Source organism: Bombus huntii, chromosome 12 (assembly GCF_024542735.1).
Source record: "Bombus huntii isolate Logan2020A chromosome 12, iyBomHunt1.1, whole genome shotgun sequence".
NCBI lineage: Eukaryota > Metazoa > Arthropoda > Insecta > Hymenoptera > Apidae > Bombus > Bombus huntii.
The window spans coordinates 2,813,304-2,836,949 of NC_066249.1; the positions used below are offsets into that span (position 1 = coordinate 2,813,304).

General features: G+C 40.6%; 1 protein-coding gene across 3 annotated transcripts in view; it reads left to right on the top strand.

Moving 5' to 3' along the window:
• LOC126872030 (uncharacterized) overlaps window positions 1–23,646 on the top strand; it is a 167,963-nt gene that overhangs the window by 116,274 nt on the left and 28,043 nt on the right. The gene's annotated exons all lie outside the window — the stretch shown is intronic.

The following is a 23,646-nucleotide window of genomic DNA, read 5'->3' on the forward strand; positions in this document are numbered from 1 at the left end:
ACGCGTCGGAACGATCATCCAGCAATTTGTCACGGTCGATATCGAGATCCATAAGTTTCACATCGCTGGGAAAAATATGGACGCGTTTTCTCTATGGTACTTCGCTTAATGGAGGATCGATTGATAGAACGTTATCGCCGTTATCACCGTTATCGTTCGTTTGGTCCTTTCCTACACTTTTACCCACCGAGCAATATTTCTAGTCGAAGAGTGCTTTTGGCACAAGTCGGGCTATAGAATAGTCTGTAAGCGAATTTTAATCGTTGATTGGTGGCATCACACGTTCTTTACGAATCCAATGGCACGGATCCCGCTGACACCCATTTCATATCTTTGCCTTCGTGAAGGCGATAAATTAAGAAGAAGGCCGCCTTTTGGTGGTCAGACAATTTTTAGGTGCGTGTCATGTCGAATAAAGAATCACCGAACTTTCCAAATTCTTTTCCTCTCCGCTTACTGGACTCTCTGCTTAGCTGGTACGTGTAACGTGAAACAAACTCACGCTCCTCGTCGTTGTTAATCCAATTTGTCGTTAAGTAGGTTCCAACGAAACAGGAAGGAAATTCATAGGAACAAATGGTGGGTAATTAAACGCGTACCTTGTCGAGCCCGAAACCGCACGAACTCCAAGGTTATGTCGTTTCGGTTATTACCAGCAAATTTAGGAGAACTGGAAGGCCGTTAGTTCCGGTTACGAGGTGGTCGCGAGTCTAAGTCGCCTGGAGAGGAAGAGGCGATGAGTGCTCGTTAAATATTCCGATGTGCACCGTGCAACTCACCTCCTTCTCTGTTTATTTTCTAAACAGCAACCGAACGACGACCAACTATTTCCGTTAATTGTTAATCTGTATGGCAAACAGAACCGACAAATACGCGACGGATGCAGCGTTAATTCTGTAAGGCCCGACGGCAAACAACACAGTCACGCTGTACACCTTCCGTACACCTTCCGTCCACTACTCTACAGTTTTTGCACGAATTGTGCTCTTCGACGACTACTTTCGCAGACACAAAGGACATCGAGAAGACCGTCTTCCGCAACAACCGCAATGCGACGTACCAAACGCTGCTTGGCGAAAAGACGGCTGTCTTCCATGACGCGACATAGTTTCGTTCAACTGGAGCTTCGACTTCTCAACTTTCGAATCTCTTCGAATTTCACTTTTGAATTTTTCGGAATTCTGACAATCATTTCTTTCTGTGTATAATAAATTGATAACATCTCTTTTAATGTAGTAGCATTGTTAATTTCACACTGACGTTATGTCGTAAATGGAGGAATCACTTCAGAATATTGGCGAAACTCGTCAGTAGTTTGTCCTCTTATTTTGTTAGTACTATGAATGAAGAAATAGTGGGATTTGTCAGGAGAGAATCCTAATTCATACCGAAGCGTACACGTGACGCTGCACGCGGTGTATAACGTGCAGCACGATGAGGTGGCTGGTGTCTGACTATTGATCGACCTGTTCTACTGCCGGACACCTCCATTAAAGGTTCACGTCAAGTCGGATTTTTTCGCAGTTTGCCATTACACCGATCATGCAAGCTGGTTTCGTCAAACCAGCTTCATGTCGCTTTCACCACCAATTCGCGTGAAATTCACCTGCGGATCGAAACGGATCGAATCATTGGCGAACGTCACTCTTTGCTCATCAATACGTTTTATCCGAGACATTTCGAAACTTTTTTCTTATTAAGCTTGTCAGCTTATTGAAACTTTAAAGGTATCATGCATGCAACTATTTGTTAAAAACCAAACACTTTCTCTAACTTCTGAGATACAGATTTTATAGGGGGAAAAAGAGGAAAAGACAGGAGAACACGCGGTAATGCTTGGCTTTGCAATTATGGTTTCTTTGCTAAAAAGTAACTACAACTTTTTCTTTTTACAAGTTACGAGCAAAAAGATATTCAGTCGATGAATAATCAAGGGTAAATGCAAAGTTTCAAAGTTTCATCATCATCAACGTCAACATTAAACATCCAAGTTCTTCGACGTGAATTCAAACGAGATCCTTTGCCGGAGAGCAACTCCAGTCTAACGTTCCTCGTTTCGTGTCTCTGTCGTTTCAAATACACAAGCTTCTGTCCCAACTTCTTTTTAAGCGAAAAACATTCTCAACGAGTTTTCTCAAAGAACACCGCCGCTCTTTTGTATAATTTGAAAGAGAACGAAGAGTCTTTCCAGAAATTCGCTCTAAGAACAAGAATACCACAAACGTAGTACGTATCAGTGGATAAATGAATTATACAAGTGAACTTTTTGCTCCGTATCGATGAGTCCTTCACAGAGCAGAATGTCCGATTAAATTCACAGTACCTACTCCGTTCCGGACCTAGTCGACAGTTACTTAATCCAATCCACTATCCCATTTAGTTTCGTTTAATCCGATTTGGACATCCAACTAACATTGTCGGACCCTCCTCTTCGTCCATCCTTGCTTCATCCTCCGTCCCAACTGTCTAGCTGTCGCGATTAGATATGCGCGTCTTGCCCTTGTCGCACTAGTTAAACCTTTCCAAATGGACGATTTGTCTTTCCTCTTTGTAATCTCGTGACGATTCGTCTTCGGTTCTCCAGTTAGAGAGCTACTACTCGATCGATTTCTTCTCTAGCGCGCTTAGGATGAATAAAACACGACTCTTGCGATGCTAAACCCCGGAAACTAAAGATACTTAGGGCTTCCTCCTGAGGGTCTTACTGATCTCATAATTACATATTAAAACGGGATTATTTACACGTCATGGATATATTCTGTAAACTTCCGGCAAAGAAAATGCGTTACTGGAAATGTAACATGTCAAATACAGCATATCCAATATTTAACAAAGAGTTACACGTCATGGCTGACGATAAATCCTTGTACAAGAGACTCGTTGCGTTAGACAGCAGCAGGGTTAGATCGCGATAGATCTCTGGCGAGCTAGGGGGAACTAATGACTGCTCACTCCCCTTACGACTTGCCTGTCCATCATCCCTTATAGCTGATTATTCCGCCGATACTCTTGGGAGCCTTTCTGCGCGACGACCTCGCATTCTTTCATTTATATCAGATATAGCGTCGTTAATATACATTTAACACGGTGGCAAAGATCGAAAGAGGTTCCTGGCACCGGAAAGAAGTAGCTCGGTAATCGAATTTTCTCTCGCTCAAAATTACGATATCGTATAAACTGTGTTAAAAATACATTAAAACTGTCCAAAGTTCGCTTCAAGAGGAAAAGATGAAAAATTACGAGAATAAGTTATTCTTCTTGCTAACATTATGTGTCCGGCAAGTAATATTTTCGTAAACTTCCAAATGGTTCTTTTCTCGGAAAAAACTTGAGTTGCATTACTTTTAAAATACATGAATGCATAATGTAAGCATCAACTTGACGAGCAGAACGAAACATCACTGAGGAGAACTGAGTAGAGATTCCACAGGCGTACGTCCGCAGGATCAATATTTCTGGAATACAATCTGATCGAACAATCAGCCCGGACGAGCAAGAAGTTGCAGCGTAATTGGCGTTGCACAGGCAACTCGTCGTTGCCGTGTGCGAGCGTAGCGGTTAAACGAGTCCGTTGAACGTTGAACGCGTTCATGGCAACCCAGTTCCCAAGAAATCCGGTAAGTCGCGAAAAGTTTGGGGCCTTGGAAACTAACCCGGCAGCGTGACGCGACCCTACGCCCCCTTTCAATCCACCGAATTCCGAGCAAATCGCTTCCTGTTGCAAACTCGTTCTCGAGTTACAAGCCCTGCTTCGATTCTCGGCCAAGTTTCCCACTTTTGTCGCCTCCTGTCCCTTCCCGCTCCCGAATTCTCGGCCGATGTCCTCGCTGACCGCGAATCCTGGGTTTGCTGCGAGCGTGAAAACTCGGACGAGGGTTTTCGAAACTCCAGACGCGTCCCTAACACACCTTTCTAGGACACATCGAATGTGATTAACGAAGTGGAAAGTAGTCCTGACACTCGATGGAAGCTACCCGCAGAATCCAAGTGGATTAACCAGAGCAGGAAACGAGGAACGCGGCATCAAATAGTTGACGAAACAGTTGTGGTCGACTATAGATCACAATTTCATGGGAAACTTAATTTGCTAACGCGTTCGATGCGGGGAACCTGAATATGACGGAAACGAGTATTATCTCACACATACTCTTCACATTTGCAAAGGTATTTTTACATTGCACACACGGTCAGTATAACAGCTACTTTTAGAAAAGGGATGCGGGAAATTTAAAAGTGTAAAAATGCACAGAATACGCGTAATATGCATAAGAATATGAAATATATAAAATTTAGCACCTATTGTAATATTTAGTAGGTAAAACAAATTTCTGCTTTTTCCCTTGCTTTTGTTCCCTTATTTCTTTTTATAAAAATATAAATTTCCTTATAAAAATATAAAATTCCTTTGCATTAGTAAAATTTATAGTTAGTAAAATTTATATATTTATTAATTATAGTAAAATTTATTTATTATATTATTTATTTATTATTTATTATTATTTATTATAAATATTATTATTATTTATTATAAATATTTGTAAAATGTACCCATACTTAAAAAGTATCGTCGTTTCTTCATATATATTCGAAAACTCCGATAAAGATTTATTGATCCACAAAGCTCTTGAAATGACTTCTTTTTTAAGCAAACTTTCATCCAGACCAGATCACGACAGGTCGTCCGCGGTATTGTTCGCGAGATGTTTATCATTCAGCGTGTTTCTTGTCACTGAAACCAACCCTTGGCGGGTTCTTCATCGAAGCGCCCAATCGTCGTCTTGGCGGTGCCGTTCGTTCTCGAAATTCCTCGACGTGTTGCGTGGGGGAATTCTCTTGTTTCCGGTTGGCAGTGGTGTCAGGAAATTCAGAGAAAGTGGAACAACGTCACCGGAGAATTCAATAACGGCAATATCGAGAGACCGATCATTTCTGCGCGTACTCGTCGAACAGCGTGTCGCCTTCGTTTTCGACGTCGAGGATGATAGGTGTTGTCTCGGCCGATTTTCTGACGCAACGCTAGACTTTTATTTCGTGCGAAACACGATGTCCTATCACGCGATACGATCACGTAACACTTCTAGCGACACAAAATTGGTGATATTGCCTCGCTGCAATCGAGACGCCTGTCACTTTCGCCAAATATTTGTCTTCTCTTGATAGTTTTCTTTCTCCGTTGGTCCGCTCATGTCTTCGTTCACTGGTTCCTTTTCTCGAATTAAAGGAACTAACCGAACTCGACCAACCGCTCCTTTTCTCTTTTTCTCTTTCCCTTTACCTTTTTTTTTTTTTTTTTTTTTTTTGCAGTTGCGGCTGAACGAACACTCGTCGAATAGATCAATCGACCACACCAGTTTCGTTACGACGGCGATTTCGTAAAAACCCGATATCGGGATGTATTATTTTGCAAGAGAATATTTATATCTCCAAATGACAAATTTTATCGTGAAACCGTAGTAGCTGTCATTCGTCAAAATAATCGATCGCTACTTTCAGTTTGCCGCTGCCATCCATGCTAATACGATGTAATATCGTACAATGCCACTCGTACCTTAAAATAATACCTCGTTGATCCCGCAACACAACTCAGTTGCATGAGGAAAGCCTCATCATATATGATCGGCTTATGACTTGGTTGCCTGGAAACTCTAATGACATTCTCCAACCGCTACGAAGACTGCTTAATTATTTCGAAAGAACGGATTATTTCCAAGAATGTCTGGAGTCGGAAGAAACGCTCGTTTTTCTCGTAACTCGCCTCGTACACATCCAGGACGTATAGTCTCATCTGCCATCTGATTTTAGTTGATGTTAATATTCTTATCGTGCCGGTCTCTCCTACTCTCGTAGTTATCCGAGGCGCGCGAGGCAATTTAAAAAGTCGCTGGTGAATCGCGACGCGCGTTTCTTTAATACCGCTTAAATTGCACGTTCCACTCGACAGCCACTCGGAGCTTCGCGACGACGCACTACTATTTTATGCATGTTCCCCTGGTCGCGTTAGTGGCTTTCCTGGTTTTTCATTTACCCCGGGAAAATTCGTCTCGGAATTCAGCCGTTCCGTGGTATTTCTTGGACGACGATGAGTCGAGCAGCCTTGTGGAACGGTCGCAGACCAAGCGAAATTACTTTAGCAAACTAACTCGCTGTTTTATCAGGGGCAAATATGACCTGGTCTCCGAGAAAATGTGGAATTGAAAGTGGCTGCTTAACGAGGATTTAAAAGGGACGTTATATTCGCTTCAATTTCCAAAGTTTCTGGCTGTTTCGCTCTTTCGTAGCTTACGCTATCGCTCGTAAGTAGACTGCTCATGTTTGCGCAGATTTTAATATTTCTAATGAGAAAGACGAAAATACCATCTATAAATAGAAATTTGTTACGGAATTGTTGTATGAAAATTGCTTGTTAGCATATATTACAGTACAGCCTCGAGCTATTCATGGCCGGAATTGTCGCTATTCACTCTGCTACAAGGACAATATCAAAACAGTTTTCCTTGCACACATCAACATCTTATAAATACTCATCTCCTCCAAGGACCAACTCTCACAACTCCAGACACTAGGGGTTTACAAAATACCCTGCTCATGTGGCAAGTTCTATGTCGGTGAAACTGGGAGGAGTGTGAGTACACGACTCAAGGAACATGAGAAGTACACCGAACTGAGGCATGCACGGTCAACGATGGTAGAGCACCAACTAACTACGAAACATAAGATACTCTTTGACAAGACATCCGTCTTAACAAAAAACAAAGGGTATTTTCCCAAGGAAATATACGAAAGAGTAGAATCATGAAATGCTCCAACATCGACAGAAATACAGGTCTTCATCTTTGCTTTATATAGTGCACCCTCTATCCAGTTTTTAATTGACGAGCTAACCAATTAAAAATGCTGTTAGCTGACCATGGAATACGGAAGTTCACCTCATCTCGATCACTTACTCGGAACTCTCAATCACAAGTCCCTGTCACTCTAATTACCGTTCTGAAGCAACCAGATCTGTAGAAAAGAGTGCTTTTCCAGACGCACACCAGTATCAATAAGACACACCTTAACGAAAGCAACTGCAATGCTGGCGAAACGTCGAAATTCTGTTGCTTCTGGACACGGCTCTGTCTCGGAAGCCTCACAGCCTTCGTGTTGAACGAAACAGAGTTAAATGTATCAGTGTCACAATGTAACAGTGAATAGTATGTTGTTATAGTTAATGAATAGACTGCGGATGTTATGTGTCGTAAGTATCATTAGATGCACAATAGAATAGAAACAGTACAAACACACGCTCAGAGATTGTTTAAGTATGCTATTTATGCTATTCTAGGTATCTGATGATTATAAAGAATAAAATCATTGCAGTCTAATTTGAAGTCCGTAATTTTGTAATTAAAGAAAATAATATTGAATAAAAATATGCAAGTGTCCAGATGCTTTCGAGTGGTGGAGTAAATATGTTAACTTCTTCCTCCGAGCTTCGAGAGCGAGCAATTTCATAATGTAAAGCACGACTTCAACCGGTTCGGTGAAAATGAACCGAGAAAAATTCACGAGTGTCACGAAGTTCTTTCGATGCGATTTCGATACGAATTTACCGATCTCTCAGGGGGTCGAGCGATGGGAGAAGAAAGGAGAGAAAAGCCGAGTTCTCAAAACGTTCTCCTTTATCGTTGTTATTTTACAGCAATGTAATTTTTAACTTACGCCGCTATACGTTCCACGCCGTTACTTCCATGAGATAATTTCGAAAGGTTTGCTTTTTCAGAGAATATATTTCTTTCCTCTCATAAAATTCAACACTGGATTATTCCTTTTCCTTCCTTTGATCGCTAAACGCGTCCTGTGTCTTAATTCCCCATTTCCATTTCCATGCGGAGAAAATATGCATTTTTCATACCGGGTGTACATTTCAAAGAAATGGTCATGTAATTCCTTCCTGGGATCGTTGTTAACAATTTATCGTACTTCGATAGCGATGATAGACTGTTCCCCATTTCTCGTACGTGTATTAAAATTTAGAAAGACAAATCTTAAATTTACATTCTTTACACTCCAGCGCAAAATGGATACAATACTGTTCGAAACAATCAGAAAATTGTTCCCCCGATCATTTTAATCTTCACGCAAGTAATGGCGTCTGTATCACTCATTTCTTCTTAATCATCGTCTTAAACTCACGCAATATCACGCAAATAACGATATCAATCTATCAAGCCTATAGGATTCCTTTCCTTCTGTTTGCTTCACTCATACGATTCATAAAAAGTCTTTGTAACAACAATCTTCTAATTTCAACAGTTTATTTAACCGCGTTAAAATCTTCCAATTCCTCGTATCTCTTCTGTAACGGTATCATCCTGTTCCATTCAAAGCCAGCATCTCAAAAAGTTCTGTGTGATTACACAAGCAACCGGAAGCAAAGGAAGTAGGACAATTCCTTGTGTACCTCGATGAACGGGGCTTATTTCGTCCGTGTTACTCGACCGGATACTTCAATTCCTCGCTTGTCTTCCGGCAAGAGGAGTAAAGAGTGGCGCAAAGAGATCAAAAGAAAAGAGGCAAAAGAGCAGGTTTCCATTCGCGCGTGAGAGAGGCGAGTTGGAACAGCTTCACAGTCAGGTATTTTTCCGTTGTCCCAGAAAACGGACGAAGCCCGGTGGCGTGTGTACGTAGATACATCGTTTATGGGCGACATAAAACTTCACTCTTGCATTCCCTGTGAACACTGCTCTGGGCCGAGGCGCATACGCGAGGCGGCATTATAATGTATGACGCAACGGCGCGCCGCGGGAGGCATTAAAGCCGGGAAAAGAATCACACGTACGAGCCAGAGGAGGTGGAGGAGGCGAAGGAGGATGAGGAGGTTGGCGCAAGTGGGGGAACGCAACCGAGAACAAGCCCCGAGAGTCGAAGCCCGGCCAGCTATTAAGGGCGTGGACGTCGTTGTCCAACAGAGGTGCTATCTTTTCAAAAACTCGATTCTATCTCCTCGAACATTTTTCTGCGAACAGTGCGGCACCGAAAAATCGAAGAGCATATTTGATATTGCGGCGAACAAAACTTGCAGTTGGACAGAGTAGGGTAAAATCTGAAATGCATATGAACCTTGAAGATCTCTTGAACGTTGCGGTGAATTTAACGGGACAATACGTCCCGAGTTAAGTTTCGAAAGAGTCTCGAGTGGGTAGAATTTTTCTGATACTGCCGAGACCGATTAAAATATACGATTTTGTGATAATCGGGCCGCATATCCGGATAAACAGAGTCGCTTCCTTTTTTGAAAATTCGAATCTACTTTTGTGAACGATATAGCTCCAACGTTCGAAAGCAACAACTCGTTTACGGTCCGTTCCTTTGCTTAATATTGCAGCAAGTGAAACTTGGAATTGGGCAGAGTGGGATGGAATTTGAAATGCGCGTGAAATGAGGTTAGGTTTGGGGTGACTATGCTACCGAAGGGATGAAGTTCCTTGAATCTCGAGGCGAATTTAACCCTTTCGTACGATATGTCTCGAAATATAAACTTAGGGAACACTACTGATTTTTTAAAACTTTCTCGATATTGATAGTGAGACGTATACTGTCCTTCTCGGATAAAATATTCTGAAATGATTCGAAATACGAAGCCAGAAATAAAAAGATACAGTGTCGGTATAGAGTCGCTTCGTTGAATTTTTAAGGATCCCTATCGCAGTGAACAAACGCCTGGCGCATATGCATTATTTATGAATCAGGCGAGAAGACAGTTATAATATACATCATTGCATTACTGTGGTTGCCGCTAAACGAAGAATCTGTTATGAGAAGGTTAAATTTTCAATGATTCGAAATACGAAGTCAGGGATAAAAGAAACAGGAGGCGTCGGTACAGAATCGCTTCTTTGAATTTTCAAGGATTCTTATCGCAATGGACAAACGCCGAGTGCAGACGCATCTTTTATGAAGTAGACGAAAAGTTTCGTACCGCTCGAGGAAAACGGCAACGTTACAACGCACCTGGCTGTGTTAACGCGTGAAACTTATGAAAAAGTATAATTCACACGCGTAACCATGGCGCGCGACGTAATTAATGCCGCAAATAGAGGGGCTTGGCCGCGAATTCTCTTGTGTTTCTATAAGTAATTCCGCGCGGCAGTTTCATCCATTGGGACAATTTTCATTACTATTTCACCGAGACGGCGACATTCTGTCGCATTAAAGATTCATCGATCAGTAACTTCGGTGGTTTTTCCACGGAATGAGGAGAGATACGTTACTGTGAACCATGTGCACGGGCTGCAGCCGAATAAAAAACTCACGAGAAGTACTACACTGTAATCCTGATCCCAAGCGTAATATAAATAAATCCAAAGCTACGGTGTAAACCAAATATATAGTGAGAAAATAAACCTGCTTGAACAAAGAAACCTTTCTCAAACGAGTCTACAAACAATTATACTGTATTTTAGCATCTTCACTGCAACGAAACTGGATAAGTTTTCTTTGAACAGCTTGTTATTAACAATAGTAATTTTCATCGTAGAAGAGATACATTACGTTCGGAGACCACAGAAAGAGAACACGATAAGCAGCTGTAAACTTCAATAAACAATCTCGCGTGGGAATTTTTAGAAATTTTAAGAATCAATCATAGGCCCTGCAAACTTTGCAAAATGATTATATGGCCAGAAAATCTTGTATAATCTCATTAATCATTACTGTGCCAAGCGTGCGTTTGTGTTTGCAAATTATATGTTTCACAAATAGATCTGAATTTACTATGCGATACATAATCAGCCACGGGAATAATGTGCTAGTCCTAACAACTTAGAAAAGAATGTATAATAGTAATACAATACTGTTTCGCGGTAAATTATTACGTACGCGTGACAGTAGGAGAGAATCTCGATGAATCGGTGATGAAGGAAGCAGAACGCTCGTGGCAGTAATTGACTTCTGAGAAAATCGTTGGAGAATTTGCGGCCGTGACGTTGCTGCGTTGTGTAACGTTCGGCCAACGTAATACGAAATTATGCAATTCGAGTAACCGCATTTCCATTATGCAGTATTTACTCGCGGCTATGTATTTCGTCGGTGCAATGTGCACATGTAACGGATGATATAGGCACGAGAGACGGGGAGCTAAAGGGGAACTCGTAGGCTCACGGAGAGAACAAGGGACGATGGTGTAGAGAACTAGCGAGGCAATGGCCCTTCCCTATGTGTCTGTGAAACAGGTACATAGCTACGAGAGAATTCGCTGGTTCGTCGAAAATGAAATTACTCGGTCCTAGTCCCATTTGACATCGCGACCGGTTCCGATCTCTGACATCAATTCTCGCAATCAGATAAAATCATCATTTTCTTTCGAGCGCTTTCCGCACTGTGAAAATTACCATTGTTACCTGTGCATTAATAACGCGGCTCTGTTGCATCGTGGATTCCAAAATCGCATAACTATAATCATGCATATCAGCTCCTGACTCGAGTTTGGCGTGACCCAAAGCGGCTGAAAACAACTCAATGTGATTTAACGCAACTCGATGCGATTCAAAGTGATCGAATAATACTCAGATGATCGTGAGATCGAAAGAAAGACATATTTACGTCGCGAGACTCTCATGCGAAACTGATGTTTCTTTTCACGCGATAATTTACGAAGTCCCCTCGGTTAACGTAAAGTTCAAACGAGAAAATTCTCCAACGATGTAAAGAGATTTATCAGAACAAGAGGAAGAATACAGTATGAAAACGTTTTCCTGGAAAAATGTCCCTGGGTGCTTTACTCTTTCTTCTCCACGATAAAACAGTGGCATGTTGTAATCGCCGGAAGCGTGTTCGTTCCGTTCGCGAACGCGACGCGAAAGATTGTACCTTTCCAACGATTCATTTTCAGAAAGGAAATTGCTCATCCACAACGCGAAAGAATGGCCATAAGAGGCTACTCGTTGCTTTTTAATTAAGCTTGCTCGTTCGTTCCCCATTGTTATCTCGAGTTAAGACGTTCTCAATAGAAAAGTGGCGGCCACCATTTATCTCAATTGTTTTAGCCGATCCTCGATCGTTCTTCGATCAAGGGGGGCTCGTTTTCGTGATTTCTCGCCAATTTCTTCGACGAAACGGTTATCTTTGATCGAGTCCAAACATGGATTTCCTCGATTAAGATTTCGACAGACGCAGTTCGACTACATCCTTGTTTCCCGGCGCCATTTGCTCGACCATGTGGAAACGTTTTATGAGGCTCTAACGATCGAGCTCCGACTTGTTGAATAGTCTCTCTGAATACGTTGAAAATTGTCAAAATCGGGAATAATGGACACACGAAACGACCGTGTATCGAATGACAAAACTTTTGTACCTTGATCGTCGCACAAAACGCGCTTCAATGTATGGTAACCGATATCGTGTTAAAATAAAACAAGAGAAAAAGAGGCAGAGATGAAAAACAGAATATTTGCGATTGAAAAAGCTCGAAATACTAGTAGCTATCGATGTTATTCGTCAAATTTCTTCTACTATCCAAACATCAGTTTCCACTCGTTTAAATAATTGTATTCTATATAAATTCTTCTTCTGATGTACTCGATAGCAGTACATCAAACCAATGACCACGCAAATGGCGGTGTAATTCGGTTGAAATGGTTCCAACGAAAAGCGAACCAGAGAGACTAGATTTCAGGCCACGTTTCAGAACAAACTTTACATCGGCCGAACTCGAATTCGCTTCAATTTGACGCGGTTAAACGAACTACAAAATATTTAAAGCCGTACCACACTTGAAACCGAGAGGAAGCGAAAAGCAATGTTTGTTAGATGGACGGAGACGGAGAAAATATATGGACGTGGCATGCCAGCAATTAGAGTTTATACGAAATTGAACGAGTCCGATTCCACGCGGACGATAAAACGTTAGTCCTGTTAATTATCGACCAGTTAAAAAACAACGTTCCCATGGCAAGCGGCCGAAACTCCTCGTGCCGGAAACGACCGCCTCGTTTTCACCCTCTCCTCCCCCCCCTCCCTCCCCCTCTTCCCGTTGCCGTACCATTTCATCCTCCTTTTAATTCCGTTTCTGTCGAGTTTAATTTTTCCCGTCGACGATCAAGAGAGCGCACGCGCACGTCTGATAAATGAAAAATATCGCTACGGAAGAAAATGACTTGGTCGCGTGTAAAAGGGGTGAAATCAAGTCATAAATAACGCCGCGTTAAAAATATTTCATACGTGTCGCCATTTATACCTGGTCACCGTATATATATGTCACGGTAAATCACCGACCGGATGTCGCATAAATTGCAAAAATATTTTGTAATTGACGGTGAAAATAAATCGCGGGAAACGTTCTCGATATTGGCCGGTTAGTCGTCGACGCGTACGAACCGGTAAATCGAGCATTTTTTCCCTCGCTGGTGGCAGCCCGCGTTCCAAGGGTCGATTAACCCTCTTGAATAGTCGCGCGCCGTGCCACGAGTCGATATTCCCGTAAAATGTGTTATTCGCGTTGAATAACCGTGTACACCAAGAACGCGCGATGCCATATACACATATACACCCCCTTTTATGGATATTGTACGAAGACAGAAGAAGAACACGATAAGTCACATCTCTTATTTTTTAGAGGGTAGGAATTTTAAAATCCAATATGTTCTCGCGTTACCAAAACTATCGTGTTGGCAAACTTCTTCAAGTTTTCTATCCTCAAGTTAGCCCATATCTTTTCGATAGAATTTATATTAAGAGGTTGTCAAGGGGTTGACAGATAATTATTATAATGATATTAATTACCCTAATTAATTCAGATGGTTTGAACAAATATTTGCTTCTTATAGATCAGTCGTTCGCATCTCCATAAATTAAAATGTACAGAAAACTAATATTTATAAGGATCATTGACCCCTCATATCGATATTTTGGATTAATCATCGGGTTTCGTATGAAACCAGCAGCTTTCCTAATATTTTCGCACGGATGTGTGCCATCTTTTCGTGTTTATATCTTTTAATAGTTTTTCGTCGAATGTTAATCGTTAATTGCGCTCTTGATATTTCCGTTTTGGGAAAAACAACATTCTTCCTTTGACGGGAATATTATTGCAGCTTCGAATATTCCGTTGTTTAATTTAATTCGAAAGTAAACGGGCCAGAGCGAGAAGCCCGGGCGTCGATATTAAATTAAACTCGACTCTAATAACGATATTTGAATAACTACGCAGCACGGAGGATCACAGGGATCTTTATTTAAGCTTAACTTCCAGCGAGCTATTTTCGAAACGATCAATTTTCCAGGAATTCCCTACGTATCGTTCCATGCCAATATTTAGTTTTTCTGCTATCCTCTGATTAGCTTCTATTCCGAATATCTTCGAGCACTATTCCGTTCCATTAATTCGTCGTTCAACGATCCTCGATGGAGCCGATGTGGTGGTGGGATTTAATACGTATCCGCGGCTCCGAGGTCACGAGGATTTTACCAAGCTCGTCTCTACGAAGAGAATTCGAAGTTCATCTCTGAGACGAGCAAAGCCTCGGTGATCCTATTCGACCGAGACAATGGATGCTTGGTTGGCGAAGAGATCGACGACGAGTCCAGAATTCCGACGCGCGTCTTCGACTCTGCAGTTTCTTTTATTTCTGTCGGGCAACGTGTTCATGCTGCCTAACAACTGCTTCCACTCTTATGTTATCCTTTAAGCAAATCGCTTCAACAATACACTTCCGGTTATCCGGTGCCACTTTGACATTTTCGTTGAAACGAAAATAATTATCCAGCAGAAAACTCATTGGCACGACGCATGAACAATCGACACACACTGCGGATGTATCGCTATGTGTATTTTTGCATTATCAATCGATAAATGAAAATTGATATATATCCTCCGATTAACCGGCCAGAGATTCGATCCCATAAACACCGGTTAACCGGTACTCTGCTATATTTCAAAAAGATTCACTCATACAGTAAACGAAATTGCATCTTAACGTAGCCATAAGAATCGCTTCCCCATCACGTTACTCTGATAAAACTCGATAGAAATTGGTCGACATTCTGCTTGAAAAAAGCGATCTTCGCTCGATAATGCACCGATAACCGAATCGTTCTACCACGACGAAGTTTCTCCTACACCAAACGGAAGCATTGCTTAACATACTCATAAGAATTTCTCCTTCCATCGCGTTACTCTGATAAATTTACTCGATAGAAATTGCTCGACACCCTCCTTGAAAAAAATAGTCTTCGCTCGATAATACGCCGATAACGCTGAGAAAAAAATTACCTTACGAGGAGCACTTTCATCATGCAAATCCTCGAGTCGCGTATGAAAGTTCCGAGGGCCGGAGAAACACGGCAGCCGTATCGATTCCGCCACCCATTACACTTCTTAGGATGCAAAACGAATTACGAAGCCTATCACGCGAAGGCAGAGAGGCCCAATCTCCGGTCCCTTGATCGCTCACAAACTATAGTCTTTGCGAATGACAAAGATAATCCGTTCCTTGGTCGTATCTTTCGCGTATCGAACAGATGCAGGCTTCTTCGAGAGAACATCGAGACAAAGATGTATCGATGCGATCGTGTTCGTGGGTATTGGACGATACAGGATCGAACGAGTATCCGAATTCGATGGTACAACGATGCAACCTTGTCGTCGATGTCATCATGGAACCGAATCTCTTCCTACGTTCAATTAATTCTCGTCACCGACGATCGACGACCGTGTTACCGGCGGATCTACAAGGCGAATTACCATTGACGGATCAGACAAATAGCCGAAACCGTCTTCGGTGAATTTATTCCGCTTTGATAGAATATTGTCTAGCTATCGAGGTTGAGGCTGTAACGTTTCTATAGTTGTACGATACTGGGAATTATGAAGTATTCGAAAAATATTTTTAACGCGTTCATTTTCCTACAGTCGTCTAAAATATCCTCTGTAATGGCCCTAAAACGCGCGAAGCTTCTCGGAAATGAAATTGATCAACTTCTTGTCAATCCGTTAGTTTCGTAAACGTACAATTAACATTCGATTCTTGAGAAGCAAATAACTTGCTTCTACAAGTTCAATCGTCCCGAGAAGAAGAACGAATAACAGTGAATTTGAACTATTTTTGGTCAATCGTAAATAAAATTTGTAGAATCGACGTATTGTCTAGAAATAACTTGGACACGAAGCATCGATAGATGAAAAGGGTAGAAGGTGAAAGTTCTGGTTGGAAAGTTTCGAGATAAATCTGGAGGAAGTCGCTTAAAAAGTTTCTCTTAAACGGATTTCCGTTAACTTGATTTGAGCTCGCGGTTCAGGCTCCATCGGTATCCGGCACGTGGAACCGAGAATCAATATTAATCTTCCGGCGTTCTTCAAAAGTACATTGCTCAGGAACCAGAATTTAATCGAAGGCAAAGTTAGTCGGTCTTTTATTTAACCACTCGAGAGACAAACTTCATTTACACTCTAAGGGAAAACGAAAAAATCTTCCGTGCACTAAAGTCACTTTACGATTCTGCTTGATATCCGATCTCAATTAAAATTAATTCGACAAAAATTCTTATCATCGTCCCAAGCTAATCTGTCGAGTTCCCTCTACGTGTGCACATGTATCTAACATCCCAGGAAACCGTTTTTGCGGTAGAAAACTCAAACCCAGAAAGAGGAACACGTAAATCAACATTACCACAAAACCCTTCCATAAAAGTTCCTCGACCTCGTGCTGTGTGAACTGGTTGTTTCTACGGTAGAATTGCAACCCTGTGGTCAACCAGCTATGAGAAATTAACAAAGGGAGAAGAAAAACGAGACGTGAAAGCACCGCTTGATTGCGTTTCTTAACTGGCCGGGCCGTCGTGGATTTTATTTACAACTATCACTTCTAGTAGCTCTGCAAGCAATACCGCGCGACATGCTTTGTGGCGTAATCTAAAGTTCTTTGGACAGGGGGTTTCGAACTTCGAAGGTTGCGTGTGGACACACTGTTAATTTAAATTCTCATTAGCGTAGGGAGTATTTTAGGAACAAGAAAGTTCAATGTTCGGGGGAAGAAAACTTTTCAATCGCGGTGGCCCTCTGACATTTACCGCCAGAGCAATCTTCATCCGAGATAATTTTCTCGAACGCTTGTCCTAGTATCTGTTACTACGTGTAAAATTTCACCTGACCTCTGCTACGCCAATATCCAAGGGTCTACATCTAGTTGAATGAAACATCTGAAGAACATATATAGAAGAGCGTATATAGCACAGATACTCTCATAAGAATCTATATAGGTGTTTGAATATTTTGTCGTAATGAATACGAAATTCCTATATGCTAATAATAATTCTTGACGCTCAGAAAGTGAAACAAGAACGACATCAGACTCAGTGCTGAGAAACAACAACTACTATCTCCACATCTGCAGAAATTTCGTTAACTGATTAATACGATAATTAAACGAATTGTCGTATTACCCTTTAGTTTAACTATTCCAAAGAGTTAGTCGTTCGTTATATTCCAAAGAACCAGTGTTCTCGATTGATAAAACTTTTTTTTATCTTCAACGGTAGTCAAACTACTTTTAAAATCGACTCACGAAACTTTTCGTAATTCCATTAGCCGATGGGAATTTTAGGCGAGAAATGAAATTTTTACGACGAAATTTTCATTTCCTGTTCGAATCTCTAGTGGAAGGAGGTCGAGGGTAGAAAATCCTCGATCACGCTGTAATTGAGGGCGTTGTAATTATCGCGAGACCTAAAATCGATATTCCGATAAGTGTACGATCTGTATGCCTGATCTTTAACTGAAATTCACCAGCTTTTACCTGTCTAATTAATAATTCTATGTGTTCGCATTCCGCAGTTAAAGGATAAACATGGGCATTTACCGACAAAATCATTAATGCGCAATCGTATGCCAAGACCTGGCCAGATATAACGAGTGCTTCAAAATAATCCAACGAGTCAGGACAAATTCGTAAACACTTTATAGCATTTTCTCCTTTATACTGATCCATAATGTACACGTACAAGTCAGATGTAAATACAGACAAACTGTAAATATATGCTAAATAAGCCGGAAAAATAAATAGACGGTAATCTGGTAGAAATTTGACTGGAAGTTGATGCATACGAAGACAACAGAGAAAGAATATGATAAGTAATTTTAAGGATTAACACGCTATCGATCGGTTTCATTTCATAATATCAAAACTGTTCTTTTTAATTGATTGTAGAATTGTGTATGTATTTTGGAACTTACGGAACATATGTCAATTATTTATGATATATTTTTATTTGTTTAAAAGCTTTTCATAGATTTATCACCTATTTTTAGGAGGCTTATATCTTTCAATCTGTTCTCCTTTCGACTATCTTAACCAACAAACTGATATCAAAGCTAAAAGTCAACAAGCATAGACTTGACAAGTTTTCCTACACGTGGTTAAAGTGTTTTATTTGAAAAATATATTTCGCATGCACCGATCCAATAAAACGGAAGAAATCGAAAAACTTTCCTTGCGAGGACATCAACGATTTGAGAACACGTAAACGGTACAAATGATCCAGACTGGTGAACGGATCAGCATAGCTTTGCTCGGTTTATAGGTGAATCCCGATCGTAGATGTTTTGAAAGCCAGTTCTTGCGCGATATTACTCGTAAAACCGTTTTTGGAAACGATATACAAGCTACACGGTTTCCGGAAACCCGTGAATCCTCGGATTCCTTTCACTGATCCCTCCGGAAGCAATAGGAATTTATTCCACCCGCGAGAAACACCGCCACCAAACTTCTGTAACTTTAGTCTTTGCGATTTAGTATTATCCACCGAACGTTTGCATCTTTGTAAGTACGTACACAGTGACTCGCGAGAAACTTATTTCGATGTTTACCATAGTAAACTTTCATGTATATATTAAGTATGTTATGCGAAACATTTGTAAATTTCATCAACATTGTAATGTGACACAGCTGTGGTGATTGTATTTAGAAAATTTCCTTCGCTGTAAACTTATATTTAGAAAAAAATTGATATGCAACATAATCATTCGAATGCCATTTTCAACATCAAATAAATGTTAAATGGTCCTACTTGTAAGAATTTGCACGAATGTCGAGATTGTCGCGATCAGGCATAAAAAGCCGATCACGTTTCCGCCCTAAGAGGGTTTTCTCATATAAAAGAGAAGGAGAGTACAATATAAAAGGGCATAGGTGTCATAAGTCGAACGAACAGGCATACGGTGGTCACTTTAAATATATTGAAATACTTTTAAATATATGTCGCGAGGAAATCATTCCATCCCTTGGTAAATGGCAATGAACAATTATTGTGAACTCTATAAAATATGTACCTGCGCTGAATATCATGTAACACCTATATATGTAATTTTCAGATCTGTTCCAAACTTTACAAATATAACCGCCATAACCAGTTCTCGTCGTGCTGAAATTTCAAACTGTTTTATAACTTCAACCGTTGTATAGTGCGCACGGTAGATTCACAAAAAGTTTTCAAAAGCGTTCGAATACGATTGTGAGCCATTAAAGATTGAAACAAGAAAACGAAAAAGAGTTCAAAGATCGGAAAAATAACGAAGAAGAGGTCTGCGAACGAGTTTTTACGAGGAAAACAGAATAGGATTATGGAAGAAAACGCGGAGAAGATTGGTATCGATGAATACAGCAGCTTTCCACCGGATCAAGGTTAATTTGCAATGCATAGAGGACGAACCGGCGCGGCAACAAAAGCTTCGAAAGAAGGCACACCGTTTTATGGAAGTATGCAGGCCAGCTTCCGGACGATCATCTCGAGCAGAAACGATCCTTCTCTGCAATTCTGTCGTTAATCCGTCGATTAGTCATCGATCGTAGAAACAATTGGAACCAGCTACACTCAGAGTCTCGACGAATTATCCTTCCGAACAGTTGACTTTCGATCGTACTGCAAGTAAGACGCTTTGAGTCCTGGTTCGAATGAAATTTAATTAGTCCAATTGTAAGCGGATTTAATGCTTCCCTGGAATCACTTCGGATTTGCATTGCCTGCCAGCGTCTCTAATTACACATAATCGTTTATTGACGTTTCTTGAGCCATTTGTACTAAATATGGCATTGAAATTGCTCATTAACCAACAATTTTGTTTCACGACGATAAATGCGAATTGCGGATAATAGACTGCAGATTTTTATTCATTTATGTCAAAAAGGAGCTGCAAAAATGTGCAGAATGCGTATAATATAGGATATCCAAAGTATAATACTCGTTATAGTTTTAACAGGTAAATTTCTATTTAAATTTTATTCCCTTAGTTGAGCCTGTAAAAATATAAATTTGCATAATTATCCATATGATCTAATTACAAGATACTTGCATACATTAAAACAGCAATAAGTTACGCAAAAGTGAGTATAGTTTAACAAAAATACGAGTAACTGTAACAGATGGACCAGAGAGTGATCCACTTTCTCCTTTTTTTATCAAACCATTTCTATTAAATCAAAAATTTTCTACGTCCTCCAGGAACCACTGAAATTATTTAAACAAACAGTTACCGTAACTTGGTAAATGTTTCTTTGAGAAGAGACAGAGTTATAAGGCAAAGATCAAAGATAAAGTCGAGGAGTTTGAGAAGATATGAAAAAGAGACACGTTCGTAGATCTCGGTAAACGTGTTTGCACGTCACAGAAAAAACATCGAGCCCGTCGTCGAAGAAACAACTGGAAATGACGAGCTAAACCAATACGCGTCAAAATACGCTGGATGTTTTAATATTTTCATTGCAAACAGTCGGAATTTCCCGCAACGAGACTAATGCTATTTTATTCTACGCTTTCGCGCTTAATGATTACGACTTTACTCGTTGTCCAGTGTATATTTAATCCCGTACACGCCAGTCCCTCATGATGATTCAAACGACTTCAAAGATTAGTCAACGTTGTTTGAATAACTTAAATTTAATGACCAATAATATAGAATGTTATATTTTTAACATAATATTTCCATTATAACACAAACTCGTCCTGCTTTTATCTTTATTTACAAATGCAATTAAATAGCTATATCATAGAATCACACAATGATTCCAACAACTTTTCTTTCCTTAAGAGACTAAGAAGAAACCGATGTTTCTCGAAATTTCGTTATCGGAATTTCACGATTTGTCATGTACATCCGCACGAAGGATCAAATGTCAAGATGATTTGTCTGACACGGTCTGATTAGACCGATCGATAACCGGACACGCAATCCTACACCCTTGACATCACTTCAAGGACCCTCGTATTAATCTCTTTGTGAAGGATTATAGATTCAATCGATGTTGACACACGTCTCGAATCGATATGGGTTACAAGCAGCTTGGTCCATTTCGTGGTCGCGCTTCGATCTCCACCGTGAGAGGATAACAGGTTTCCTCGTCGAGTCGCTTAAATTTTAACTGAGGGTCTCGCAATTGCAACTGGAAAATTTGCCCGAGCGACGTTAATTCGCGATACGATGATGTCGGGAAAGAATACACGACAATCAGAAATCAGGGATTCAACAGCATTAATAGCATATTGCTAGCAGATGCAGAGTAAATGCATTCTGCATGTTGATACATAGGAGCTACGCTAATGAAACATGGGATCGCCGTTTCAGACACAGGATATCGATGTTCTCTTAGGAATTTCGTATTTCAAATATCGAAATACCAACCAATCTTGGTATGTTGTTTACACATAATGTAAGAATTTTACATCGTAAGTAGGTTATTATACATTATGCATAAAACGGAACTGAACGAAACTATATGTTTAAGAACAAAATAGAAATAAAATAATAGTAATATTAATCCTGAGAATAATTCCCTATTCCCTAAATTCTCCGTCTAAATTCTCGCGCAAGCCTTTTAAGGCTTCCCAGCTTCTCAATTATACTGCAGTCAACACATGGCGAATCTCTGCGTACATAGTTCCATGTATGTCGATCCGCAGTTCATTCTAGGAATCTCTCTTCAGTCGCTATTGATACTTTAAACATAGTATGCACATTCTCGGTCCTCTATCGCACGCCATTCATTCGAATTCTCATGTATGCCAATAATCTGTTGATTATGGCAAACGATCAAATCAAAACAGTGAAATTTAACTACATTGCCAAAGTCTATGCATTTGTATGAAAATCACTGTCAACCAATCAAGTCAATCAATTCGGTAATTCGTCGGTGCATTCCCATTGCAGAATTATAAATACGATAATTTTGGTCCTTCTAACCGAGAAACTGCTGAAAATAATTTCCTATTGTTCGAATAAATTATGACTGGTATAAAATCGATGCAGATAAATCAAATCTACGTATTAAGCTTAAATCTACGTATAGAGAACATAGTATTAATTTCTACGCCTGATACAAAATATGCAAAAATCGAAAGTAAGATATTACGATACTTGGAAGAAGAAACGAATCTCTATATAAATCACATTTCTTTATTGCATTCATAAAAATATTAATTTGCGTAGATATCCTCAATATTGCCAAGATTTCTTACGAATAATCCAATTACAAATACCTGTACCAACATTCGATTCGACTTTGTCTGTACGGACAGTACATCAGTCTAAAGTCTAAAGACACGTTAATCGAAGATCGAAAGAGCAAACAACCAGTTCCGAAGTGAATCGCAAAAGCCGCTGATTCGAAAGTCGCGCGTAAACATCGCATCGCGTTTCCAAGTTCGTTTAATCCGAGCTTCTCTCGGGGCCAGCGCGTGTATTCATCGATCACCAGCCACGTGGATTTCCTTTCAACGGATGCAACTAGGCTGCTAGACTGGCAGCAGATTGCGCGTTCCGTGGCCAACTGGTAGCTTGAAAACGGTAAAAAGTAACGGAACGAGGGAAAGAGAAAGAGGGTGGCTGGAAGAGAGAAAGAGAGAGAGAGAGAGAGAGAGAAGGCTGTACCAGGGATTAGAGAATGAAGTATCGGAAAACCGGGACCACGATGCGCACCGGCCAATATTCGACCCGATAAGTCTTTTACATTTCCTGTCGTGGCTTCGTTACACAGTATGGCTTAGGATGAAAATGATTATTTACGCCATCGAGAACGGTGAGCGAGAACGTTCGCTTCATTGACGTCGTAAATTCTTTTTACCCCATTTCTTTTAAATGTCACGGAACGTGGAAAGAAAGAAAGAAAGAAAGATAGAAGAATAGTGTTGTAACATGACGTTGACTTTCGACTTGATGAAAAGATATAGGAAACATATGCCATGCCATAGAATCGAAAGAATATCTGTTTGCCGAGCTACGAATAGAACAGTTACGATATTTCCATTAGCGTAAGATAAACACGTCAAAAGCAGAGGTTAACGTTCAGATTTTTATTTGTTTTGTTTACGTTTCAATTAACCTGCTGAATCCACAACGAAATCTTCCGGGTCCAGCATAATAAATCACCGATTCTTTGGCAGTGGTAGGAATTCAGGACGGACTTACAATTAGCAAGCCACTCAAGTGCAATCGAGCGGATCGCGTCGATATTAATACCTGATCGAGCCGCTGGCACGAGCAATCGACATCCTCCCTCGCTCTGGTTATTCTCCCGGTTTTTTTCATCGCTCGGAAAGGGCTCATTCACAAGAGTCGATCCGTCTAAAAGAAATCAAATTCCTGGTTTTCTTTCAAAGACGAAAATACCGATAACCTGTGCG